General features: G+C 48.5%; 1 long non-coding RNA gene across 1 annotated transcript; it reads left to right on the top strand.

Annotated features, from left to right (window-relative positions):
* The first annotated feature begins 240 nt into the window (after positions 1-240).
* LOC139230555 (uncharacterized) lies at positions 241-5,586 on the top strand. Its single transcript, XR_011587950.1, has 3 exons — positions 241-278; positions 4,567-4,611; positions 5,558-5,586. It is a non-coding gene; the product is annotated as an uncharacterized lncRNA (long non-coding RNA).
* Positions 5,587-12,145: the final 6,559 nt, after the last annotated feature.

Here is a 12,145-nt window from a genome sequence, read left to right as displayed (position 1 = left end):
ATCATTCGGGTAACTGAGCGTGTGGTCTGGGAACTGAAACTGTGTTCCTTGTGTTTCAGACTCTGCAGAGAATGAGAGTGGGCCGGATACTAAAGGTATTGATCCCGATCTTTCCCCCACACGTCGCGGTTACACATTGAAATCTCATTAAAACGGAGCGACAGTTTTAAACCCATTCTGATAACTGGACACGGAGACTGTCCTGTGATTGGTGAACTGAAATTCTGTTCCTTCTGTTCCAGATTCTGCCCAGAAGGAGAGCCGGTCTGTGGAGACAGGTATTGCCTCTGATATTACAATAATCCAGCACCGATTGTCGGGGTGTGACCACAGATTGCCGTGACCACACTTTGGTTCTGTCTTCACGAAGGAAGACACAAAGACCATTTCGGAAATACTAGGGAACCAAGGGTCAAGCGAGCGAGAGGAACTGAAGGAAATCCTTATTAGTAGCGAAATTGTGTCGGGAAATTGATATTATTGAAGGCCGATAAATCCCCGGGGCCTGATAGTCTTCATCCCAGAGTACTTAAGGAAGTGGCTCTAGAAATAGTGGATGCATTGGTGATCATTTTCCAACAGGGCTCAGTGCTGGGACCCCAGCTATTTACAATATATCTCAATGATTTAGATGAAGGAATTGAGAGTAATATCTCCAAGTTTGCAGATGGCACTAAGCTGGGTGGTGGTGTGAGCTGTGAGGAGGATGCTCAGAGGCTGCAGGGTGACTTGGACAGGTTAGGTGAGTGGGCAAATACATGGCAGATGCAGTATAATGTGGATAAATGTGAGGTTATCCACTTTGGTGGCAAAAACATGAAGGCAGAATATTATCTGAATGGTGACAGATTAGGATAGAAACATAGAAACATAGAAAATAGGTGCAGGAGTAGGCCATTCGGCCCTTCTAGCCTGCACCGCCATTCAATGAGTTCATGGCTGAACATGCAACTTCAGTACCCCATTCCTGCTTTCTCACATTTTCCCTTGATTCCCCTAGTAGTAAGGACTTCATCTAACTCCTTTTTGAATATATTTAGTGAATTGGCCTCAACAACTTTCTTTGGTAGAGAATTCCACAGGTTCACCACTCTCCAGGTGTGGCCTCACCAAGGCCCTGTACAATTGTAGCAACACCTCCCTGCCCCTGTACTCAAATCCCCTTGCTATGAAGGCCAACATGCCATTTGCTTTCTTAACCGCCTGCTGTACCTGCATGCCAACCTTCAATGACTGATGTACCATGACACCCAGGTCTCTTTGCACCTCCCCTTTTCCTAATCTGTCACCATTCAGATAATAGTCTGTCTCTCTGTTTTTACCACCAAAGTGGATAACCTCACATTTATCCACATTATACTTTATCTGCCATGCATTTGCCCACTCACCTAACCTATCCAAGTCGCTCTGCAGCCTCATAGCATCCTCCTTGCAGCTCACACTGCCACCCAACTTAGTGTCATCCGCAAATTTGGAGATACTACATTTAATCCCCTCGTCTAAATCATTAATGTACAGTGTAAACAGCTGGGGCCTCAGCACAGAACCTTGCGGTACCCCACTAGTCACTGCCTGCCATTCTGAAAAGTCCCCATTTACTCCTACTCTTTGCTTCCTGTCTGACAACCAGTTCTCAATCCATGTCAGCACACTACCCCCAATCCCATGTGCTTTAACTTTGCACATTAATCTCTTGTGTGGGACCTTGTCGAAAGCCTTCTGAAAGTCCAAATATACCACATCAACTGGTTCTCCCTTGTCCACTCCACTGGAAACATCCTCAAAAAATTCCAGAAGATTTGTCAAGCATGATTTCCCTTTCACAAACCCATGCTGACTTGGACCTATCATATCACCTCTTTCCAAATGCACAGCTATGACATCCTTAATCATTGATTCCATCATTTTACCCACTACCGATGTCAGGCTGACCGGTCTATAATTCCCTGTTTTCTCTCTCCCTCCTTTTTTAAAAAGTGGGGTTACATTGGCTACCCTCCACTCCATAGGAACTGATCCAGAGTCAATGGAATGTTGGAAAATGACTGTCAATGCATCCACTATTTCCAAGGCCACCTCCTTAAGTACTCTGGGATGCAGTCCATCAGGCCCTGGGGATTTATCAGCCTTCAATCCCATCAATTTCCCCAACACAATTTCCCGACTAATAAGGATTTCCCTCAGTTCCTCCTCCTTACTAGACCCTCCGACCCCTTTTATATCCGGAAGGTTGTTTGTGTCCTCCTCAGTGAATACCGAACCAAAGTACTTGTTCAATTGGTCCGCTATTTCTTTGTTCCCCGTTATGACTTCCCCTGATTCTGACTGCAGGGGACCTACGTTTGTCTTTACTAACCTTTTTCTCTTTACATATCTATAGAAACTTTTGCAATCCGTCTTAATGTTCCCTGCAAGCTTCTTCTCGTACTCCATTTTCCCTGCCCTAATCAAACCCTTTGTCCTCCTCTGCTGAGTTCTAAATTTCTCTCAGTCCCCGGGTTCGCTGCTATTTCTGGCCAATTTGTATGCCACTTCCTTGGCTTTAATATTATCCCTGATTTCCCTGGATAGCCACGGTTGAGCCACCTTCCCTTTTTTATTTTTACGACAGACAGGAATGTACAATTGTTGTAGTTCATCCATGCGGTCTCTAAATGTCTGCCATTGCCCATCCACAGTCAACCCCTTAAGTATCATTCGCCAATATATCCTAGCCAATTCACGCCTCATACCTTCAAAGTTACCCTTCTTTAATTTCTGGACCATGGTCTCTGAATTAACTGTTTCATTCTCCATCCTAATGCAGAATTCCACCATATTATGGTCACTCTTCCCCAAGGGGCCTCGCACAACGAGATTGCTAATTAATCCTCTCTCATTACACAACACCCAGTCTAAGATGGCCTCCCCCCTAGTTGGTTCCTCGACATATTGGTCTAAAAAAACATCCCTTATGCACTCCAGGAAATCCTCCTCCACCGTATTGCTTCCAGTTTGGTTAGCCCAATCTATGTGCATATTAAAGTCACCCATTATAACTGCTGCACCTTTATTGCATGCACTCCTAATTTCATGTTTGATGCCCTCCCCAACATCACTACTACTGTTTGGAGGTCTGTACACAACTCCCACTAACGTTTTTTGCCCTTTGGTATTCTGTAGCTCTACCCATATAGATTCCACATCATCCAAGCTAATGTCCTTCCTAACTATTGCATTAATCTCCTCTTTAACCAGCAATGCTACCCCACCTCCTTTTCCTTTTATTCTATCTTTCCTGAATGTTGAATACCCCTGGATGTTGAGTTCCCAGCCCTGATCATCCTGGAGCCACGTCTCCGTAATCCCAATCACATCATATTTGTTAACATCTATTTGCTGTTAATTCATCCACCTTATTGCGGATACTCCTTGCATTAAGACACAAAGCCTTCAGGCTTGTTCTTTTAACACCCTTTGTCCTTTTAGAATTTTGCTGTACAGTGGCCCTTTTTGGGCAGGTGCAACGAGACCTGGGTGTCATGGTACATGAATCATTGAAAGTTGGCATGCAGGTACAGCAGGCGGTGAAGAAGGCAAATGTTATGTTGGCCTTCATAACTAGGGGATTTGAGTATAGGAGCAGGGAGGTCTTACTGCAGTTGTACAGGGCCTTGGTGAGGCCTCACCTGGAATATTGTCTTCAGTTTTGGTCTCCTAATCTGAGGAAGGACGTTCTTGCTATTGAGGGAGTGCAGCGAAGGTTCACCAGACTGATTCCCAGGATGGCAGGACTGACATATGAGGAGAGACTGGATCGACTGGGCCTGTATTCACTGGAGTTTAGCAGAATGAGAGGGAATCTCATCGAAACGTATAAAATTCTGATGGGACTGGACAGATTAGATGCAGGAAGAATGTTCCCAATGTTGGGGAAATTCCAGAACCAGGGGACACAGTCTAAGGATAAGGGGTAGGCCATTTAGGACCGAGATGAGGAGAAACTTTTTCACTCAGAGAGTTGTTAACCTGTGGAATTCTCTACCGCAGAGAGTTGTTGAGGCCAGTTCGTTGGATATATTCAAGAGGGAGTTAGATATTTCCTTACGGCTAAAGGGATCAAGGGGTATGGAGAGAAAGCAGGAATGGGGTAGTGAAGTTACATGATCAGCCATGATCATATTCAATGGCGGTGCAGGCTCGAAGAGCCGAATGGCCTACTCCTGCACCAGCTTTCTATGTTTCTCTGTTTCTATGAATGGAGTCGGCAGCTTCCTGCTACTGGATCCCGAGCCACTCCCAGTGCAGAGCCACTCGCTCACTCTGGATCCAGTCCAGGTTCTGAGCCCAGGTCCCGGAATGGCCGAGTCTCGGGGCGATGGGTCGGGTCCTGAGGACCACACCAAAGCGCTCAGGTGACCCGGGAGACTGGGCTGGGGTCTGTGTGGGAAACACCGAGCCCCTGGCTCACTCACTGCCCCTTCACACCCCCTTACCCACAGCCCAATGGGTCAGCCCGCTCACTCACCTTTCCATTTCACGTCCAATCCTCACTCAACAAATCTCGCTTTCTTATTCTCCATTCAGATTCGGATGAAATTGGAAAACGGAACAGGAACAACCACAATGCCAGTGAGTGGACAATTGTGGGTTTTATTGAACGGGGAGTGTGCCGGGCCAGTGTCAGTCTGTCTGCTCTTTCTCCATTCCACAACTTCATCAGAATTAGGAGCAGGAGTCGGCCATTCGGCCCCCGAGCCTGCTCCGCCATTCAATGAGATCACGGCTGATCTTCCACCTCAACTCCACTTTCCCGCCCGCTCCCGATAACCTCTTACATTCCCTTAGTGTTTAAGAAACTGTCTATTTCTGTCAAATTTATTCAATGACCCAGATCCACAGATTCACAACCTTCTGAGAAGAAATTTCTCCTTATCTCTGTTTTAAATGGGTGGCCCCTTATTCTAATATTATGCCCCCTAGTTCTAGTCTCCCCCATCAGTGGAAACATCCTCTCTGCATCCACCTTGTCAAGCCCCCTCATAATCTTGTATTTTACAATGAGGTCACCTCTCATTCTTCTAAACTCCAGAGAGTATGGGCCCAATCTAATCAATCTCTCCTCATAGGACAACCCTCTCCTCCCAGGAATCGATCCAATCAACTTTTGCTGCACTCCCTCTAAGGCAAGTGTATCCTTCCGCAGATAAGGAGACCTGACCTGTGCACAGTACTCCAGGTGTGCACCCACCAAAGCCCTGTATAATTACACCAAGACTTCCTTACTCTTGTACACCAACCCCTTACAATAAAGGCTAACATACCATCTACATTCCTAACTGCTTGCTGTACCTGCCTGCTAACTCGAGATTCTCTCATTGACTGCCCGACCTGGGAGGCCAAATCTAAATCTGGGAGTTGCCCTGTGATTATTGACGGTGCTTTAGAGAAGACCCCGGTGTGTGAGGAGAGAGTGAGGGGGGAATTAACCCCTCCCGCACAGGAGGATCGATTCTATAACTGGACACGGAGACTGTCCTGTGATTGGTGAACTGAAATTCTGTTCCTTCTGTTCCAGATTCTTTAGAAAAGGACAGTCACTCTGAGGCTCGAGGTATCTAGATTTATTATTCTAATATCTCCCTATTTTCTAACTTCATCAGCAAATAATAATCATTGTGAACCTTTCACATTCATTTCCCATTTTATAATCAAAAACTGGTTTTCGTTTCAGATTCCGATGAAATTACCAAAAGAAAAATCAAACTGATTGTTTCGGGAGCAGATGATGGTTTGTGGATCACTCTGTGTGTGGGGATTATTGACTGCGCTTTGTCCGTGTCTTAGTTACCTCTACACTTGACTATTGCAACGCACTCCTGGCCAGCCTCCCACATTCTACCCTACGTAAACTGGAGGTCATCCAAAACTCGGCTACCCGTGTCCTAACTCGCACCGAGTCCCGCTCACCCATCACCCCCTGTGCTCACTGCCCCGTTTCCTAACTCGCACCAAGTCCCGCTCACCCATCACCCCCTGTGCTCGCTGACCCATGTCCTAACTCGCACCAAGTCCCGCTCACCCACCACCCCCTGTGCTCGCTGACCTACTTTGGCTCCCGGTTAAGCAACGCCTTGATTTCAAAATTCTCATCCTGGTCTTCAAATCCCTCCATGGCCCTCGCCCCTCCCTATCTCTGTAACCTCCTCCAGCCCCACAACCCCCCGAGATCTCTGTGCTCCTCTAATTCTGCCCTCCTGACCATCCCTGATTATAATCGCTCCACCATCGGTGGCCGTGCCTTCTGTTGCCTGGGCCCCAAGCTCTGGAACTCCCTCCCTGAACCTCTCCGCCTCTCTGCCTCTCTCTCCTCCTTCAAGATGCTCCTTAAAACCTCGCTCTTTGACCAAGCTTGTGATCACCTGCGCTAATTTCTACTTATGCGGCTCGGTGTTAAATTTTATCTCATAATACTCCTGTGATGCACCTTGGGACGTCTCACTACATTAAAGGCGTTTTATAAATACAAGTTGTTGTTGTTGTTGAATCAAGGGATATGGGGATCGGGCGGGAAAGTGGAGTTAAGGTCAATGATCAGCCATGATCTGATTGAATGGCGGAGCAGACTCGAGGGGCCGAATGGCCGACTCCTGCTTCTATTTCTTCTGTTGTTATGAGTGCTGAGTGTGTCGGTGTTTGCACTGGGAGCGGGAGCTTTGTAAACCATTCGGGTAACTGAGCGTGTGGTCTGGGAACTGAAACTGTGTTCCTTGTGTTTCAGACTCTGCAGAGAATGAGAGTGGGCCGGATACTGAAGGTATTGATCCCGATCTTTCCCCCACACGTCGCGGTTACACATTGAAATCTCATTAAAACGGAGCGACAGTTTTAAACCCATTCTGATAACTGGACACGGAGACTGTCCTGTGATTGGTGAACTGAAATTCTGTTCCTTCTGTTCCAGATTCTTTAGAAAAGGACAGTCACTCTGAGGCTCGAGGTATCTAGATTTATTATTCTAATATCTCCCTATTTCTAACTTCATCAGTAAATAATAATCATTGTGAACCTTTCACATTCATTTCCCATTTTATAATCAAAAACCGGTTTTCATTTCAGATTCCGATGAAATTACCAAAAGGAAAATCAAAGTGATTGTTTCGGGAGCAGATGATGGTTTGTGGATCACTCTGTGTATGGGGATTATTGACTGCGCCAATATACGGGAGCTGGGTCCCTGAGGGTTAACAAGCTCTTTATTGAGACTGCACAAGATAAAGGATCACGGGGTTGGGGGTAATAAATTAGCATGGATAGAGGATTGGCTAACGAACAGAAAACATACTTCAGTTGGCAAACAGTAACCAGTGGGGTGCCACAGGGATCAGTGCTGGGACCCCAACTATTTACCAGAACTGGAGGCCATAATCTTAGAATAAGGGGCCGCCCATTTAAAACTGAGATGAGGAGAAATTTCTTCCTCAGAGGGTTGTGGATCTGTGGAATTCGCTGCCTCAGAGAGCTGTGGAAGCTGGGACATTGAATAAATTTAAGACAGAAATAGACAGTTTCTTAAACGATAAGGGAATAAGTGGTTATGGGGAGCGGGCAGGGAAGTGGACCTGAGTCCATGATCAAACCAGCCATGATCGTATTAAATGACGGAGCAGGCTCGAGGGGCATATGGCCTTCTCCTGCTCCTATTTCTTATGTTCTTATGTTCTTATAATATCAAATGCATGTGGGGTCAGGGGTCAGGGCTCGAGTGGCTGATTGGCCCTGTCCATACGCATGGGCCTCAGGACCAGAATAGAGAACAAGCTGGCCCTGAAACAGAATGGTTTATCCCAGATCCTTCAATACAAATACCCAGGCCCATTCAGTCTGGAGTTTAGAAGAATCTCATTGAACCAGAAAAGATTATGAGGGGGATTTGACAGGGTAGATGCTGAGAGACTGTTTACCCCGGGCTGGAGAGTCAAGAACCGGGGGTCACAGCCTCAGGATAAGGGGTCGGCCATTTAGGGCTCAGTGCTTCCACTTGTGGGGAAGATATAACTAGAGGCCATCAATATAAGATAGTCACCCAGAAACCCAATGGGGAATTCAGGAGAAACTTCTTTACCCAGAGAGCGGTGAGAATGTGGAACTCGCTGCCACAGGGAGGGGTTGAGGCGAATAGTATCGATGTATTTAAGGGGAGGCTGGACAAGGAAGTGGGGGAGAAGGGAATAGAGGGTTATGCTGATAGAGTTAGATGAGGAAAGACGGGAGGAGGCTCGAGTGGAACATAAACGCCGGCATGGACTGGTTGGGCCGAATGGCCTGTTTCTGGGCCGTATATCCCGTGTAATCCTGGGTAATCTTTCAATACCATTCGGGTAACTGAGCGTGTGGTCTGGGAACTGAAACTGTGTTCCTTGTGTTTCAGACTCTGCAGAGAATGAGAGTGGGCCGGATACTAAAGGTATTGATCCCGATCTTTCCCCCACACGTCGCGGTTACACATTGAAATCTCATTAAAACGGAGCGACAGTTTTAAACCCATTCTGATAACTGGACACGGAGACTGTCCTGTGATTGGTGAACTGAAATTCTGTTCCTTCTGTTCTAGATTCTTCAGAAAAGGACAGTCACTCTGAGGCTCGAGGTATCTATATTTTTTATTCTAAAATCTCCCTATTTCTAACTTCATCAGTAAATAATAATCATTGTGAACCTTTCACATTCATTTCCCATTTTATAATCGGAAACCGGTTTTCGTTTCAGATTCCGATGAAATTACCAAAAGGAAAATCAAAGTGATTGTCTCGGGAGCAGATGATGGTTTGTGGATCACTCTGTGTATGGGGATTATTGACTGCGCTTTGTCCGTGTCTTAGTTACCCCCGGGCCTTGACTATTCCAACACACTCCTGGCCGGCCTGCTACATTCTACCCTACGTAAACTGGAGGTCATCCAAAACTCGGCTACCCGTGTCCTAACTCGCACCGAGTCCCGCTCACCCATCACCCACTGTGCTCGCTGCCCCGTGCCCTAACTTGCACCGAATCCCGCTCACCCATCACCCACTGTGCTCGCTGCCCCGTGTCCTAACTTGCACCAAGTCCCGCTCACCCATCACCCTCAGTGCTCGCTGCCCCGTGTCCTAACTTGCACCAAGTCCCGCTCACCCATCACCCCCTGTGCTCGCTGCCCCGTGTCCTAACTTGCACCAAGTCCCGCTCACCCATCACCCTCAGTGCTCGCTGCCCCATGTCCTAACTTGCACCAAGTCCCGCTCACCCATCACCCCCTGTGCTCGCTGCCCCGTGTCCTAACTTGCACCAAGTCCCGCTCACCCATCACCCCCTGTGCTCGCTGCCCCGTGTCGTAACTCGCATCAAGTCCCACCAATCCCACCACCCCCTGTGCTCACTGCCCCGTGTCCTAATTCGCACCGAGTCCCACTCACCCATCACCCACTGTGCTCGCTGCCCCGTGTCCTAACTCGCACCAAGTCCCGCTCACCCATCACCCCCTGTGCTCGCTGCCCCGTGTCCTAACTCGCACCGAGTCCCACTCACCCATCACCCCCTGTGCTCGCTGCCCCGTGTCCTAACTCGCACCGAGTCCCACTCACCCATCATCCCCTGTGCTCGCTCACCTACATTGGCTCCCGGTTAAGCAACGCCTCGATTTCAAAAATCTAATCTTTGTTTTCAAATCCGTCCATGACCCTCGCCCCTCCCAATCTCTGTAATCTCCTCCAGCCCCACAACCCCCGAGATGTCTGCGCTCCTCTAATTCTGCCCTCCTGACCATCCCTGATTATAATTCTCCACCATCGGTGGCCGTGCCTTCTGTTGCCTGGGCTCCAAGCTCTGGAACTCCCTCCCTAAACCTCTCCACCTCTCTACCTCTCTTTCCTCTTCAAGATGCTCCTTAAAACCGACCTTTTTGTGCAAGATTTTTGTCACCTGCACTAATTTCTACTTCTGCGGCTCAGTGTCAAATTTTGCATCTCATAATGCTCGTGTGATGCACCTTGGGACGTCTCACTACATTAAAGGCGCTATATCAAGACAAGTTGTTGTTGTTGTTGAATCAAGGGATATGGGGATCGGGCGGGAAAGTGGAGTTAAGGTCGAAGTTCAGCCAGGATCTGATTGAATGGCAGAGCAGGCTCGAGGGACCGAATGGCCGACTCCTGCTCCTATTTCTTCTGTTGTTATGAGTGCTGAGTGTGTCAGTGTTTGCACTGGGAGCGGGAGCTTTGTAAACCATTCGGGTAACTGAGCGTGTGGTCTGGGAACTGAAACTGTGTTCCTTGTGTTTCAGACTCTGCAGAGAATGAGAGTGGGCCGGATACTAAAGGTATTGATCCCGATCTTTCCCCCACACGTCGCGGTTACACATTGAAATCTCATTAAAACGGAGCGACAGTTTTAAACCCATTCTGATAACTGGACACGGAGACTGTCCTGTGATTGGTGAACTGAAATTCTGTTCCTTCTGTTCTAGATTCTTCAGAAAAGGACAGTCACTCTGAGGCTCGAGGTATCTATATTTTTTATTCTAAAATCTCCCTATTTCTAACTTCATCAGTAAATAATAATCATTGTGAACCTTTCACATTCATTTCCCATTTTATAATCGGAAACCGGTTTTCGTTTCAGATTCCGATGAAATTACCAAAAGGAAAATCAAAGTGATTGTCTCGGGAGCAGATGATGGTTTGTGGATCACTCTGTGTATGGGGATTATTGACTGCGCTTTGTCCGTGTCTTAGTTACCCCCGGGCCTTGACTATTCCAACACACTCCTGGCCGGCCTGCTACATTCTACCCTACGTAAACTGGAGGTCATCCAAAACTCGGCTACCCGTGTCCTAACTCGCACCGAGTCCCGCTCACCCATCACCCACTGTGCTCGCTGCCCCGTGCCCTAACTTGCACCGAATCCCGCTCACCCATCACCCACTGTGCTCGCTGCCCCGTGTCCTAACTTGCACCAAGTCCCGCTCACCCATCACCCTCAGTGCTCGCTGCCCCGTGTCCTAACTTGCACCAAGTCCCGCTCACCCATCACCCCCTGTGCTCGCTGCCCCGTGTCCTAACTTGCACCAAGTCCCGCTCACCCATCACCCTCAGTGCTCGCTGCCCCATGTCCTAACTTGCACCAAGTCCCGCTCACCCATCACCCCCTGTGCTCGCTGCCCCGTGTCCTAACTTGCACCAAGTCCCGCTCACCCATCACCCCCTGTGCTCGCTGCCCCGTGTCGTAACTCGCATCAAGTCCCACCAATCCCACCACCCCCTGTGCTCACTGCCCCGTGTCCTAATTCGCACCGAGTCCCACTCACCCATCACCCACTGTGCTCGCTGCCCCGTGTCCTAACTCGCACCAAGTCCCGCTCACCCATCACCCCCTGTGCTCGCTGCCCCGTGTCCTAACTCGCACCGAGTCCCACTCACCCATCACCCCCTGTGCTCGCTGCCCCGTGTCCTAACTCGCACCGAGTCCCACTCACCCATCATCCCCTGTGCTCGCTCACCTACATTGGCTCCCGGTTAAGCAACGCCTCGATTTCAAAAATCTAATCTTTGTTTTCAAATCCGTCCATGACCCTCGCCCCTCCCAATCTCTGTAATCTCCTCCAGCCCCACAACCCCCGAGATGTCTGCGCTCCTCTAATTCTGCCCTCCTGACCATCCCTGATTATAATTCTCCACCATCGGTGGCCGTGCCTTCTGTTGCCTGGGCTCCAAGCTCTGGAACTCCCTCCCTAAACCTCTCCACCTCTCTACCTCTCTTTCCTCTTCAAGATGCTCCTTAAAACCGACCTTTTTGTGCAAGATTTTTGTCACCTGCACTAATTTCTACTTCTGCGGCTCAGTGTCAAATTTTGCATCTCATAATGCTCGTGTGATGCACCTTGGGACGTCTCACTACATTAAAGGCGCTATATCAAGACAAGTTGTTGTTGTTGTTGAATCAAGGGATATGGGGATCGGGCGGGAAAGTGGAGTTAAGGTCGAAGTTCAGCCAGGATCTGATTGAATGGCAGAGCAGGCTCGAGGGACCGAATGGCCGACTCCTGCTCCTATTTCTTCTGTTGTTATGAGTGCTGAGTGTGTCAGTGTTTGCACTGGGAGCGGGAGCTTTGTAAACCATTCGGGTAAC

This window comes from Pristiophorus japonicus, chromosome 19 (assembly GCF_044704955.1).
Source record: "Pristiophorus japonicus isolate sPriJap1 chromosome 19, sPriJap1.hap1, whole genome shotgun sequence".
NCBI classification, from domain to species: Eukaryota; Metazoa; Chordata; class Chondrichthyes; family Pristiophoridae; genus Pristiophorus; species Pristiophorus japonicus.
The sequence above is the reverse complement of the archived record's forward strand: the minus strand, read 5'-3'. Positions and strand labels throughout refer to the sequence as shown.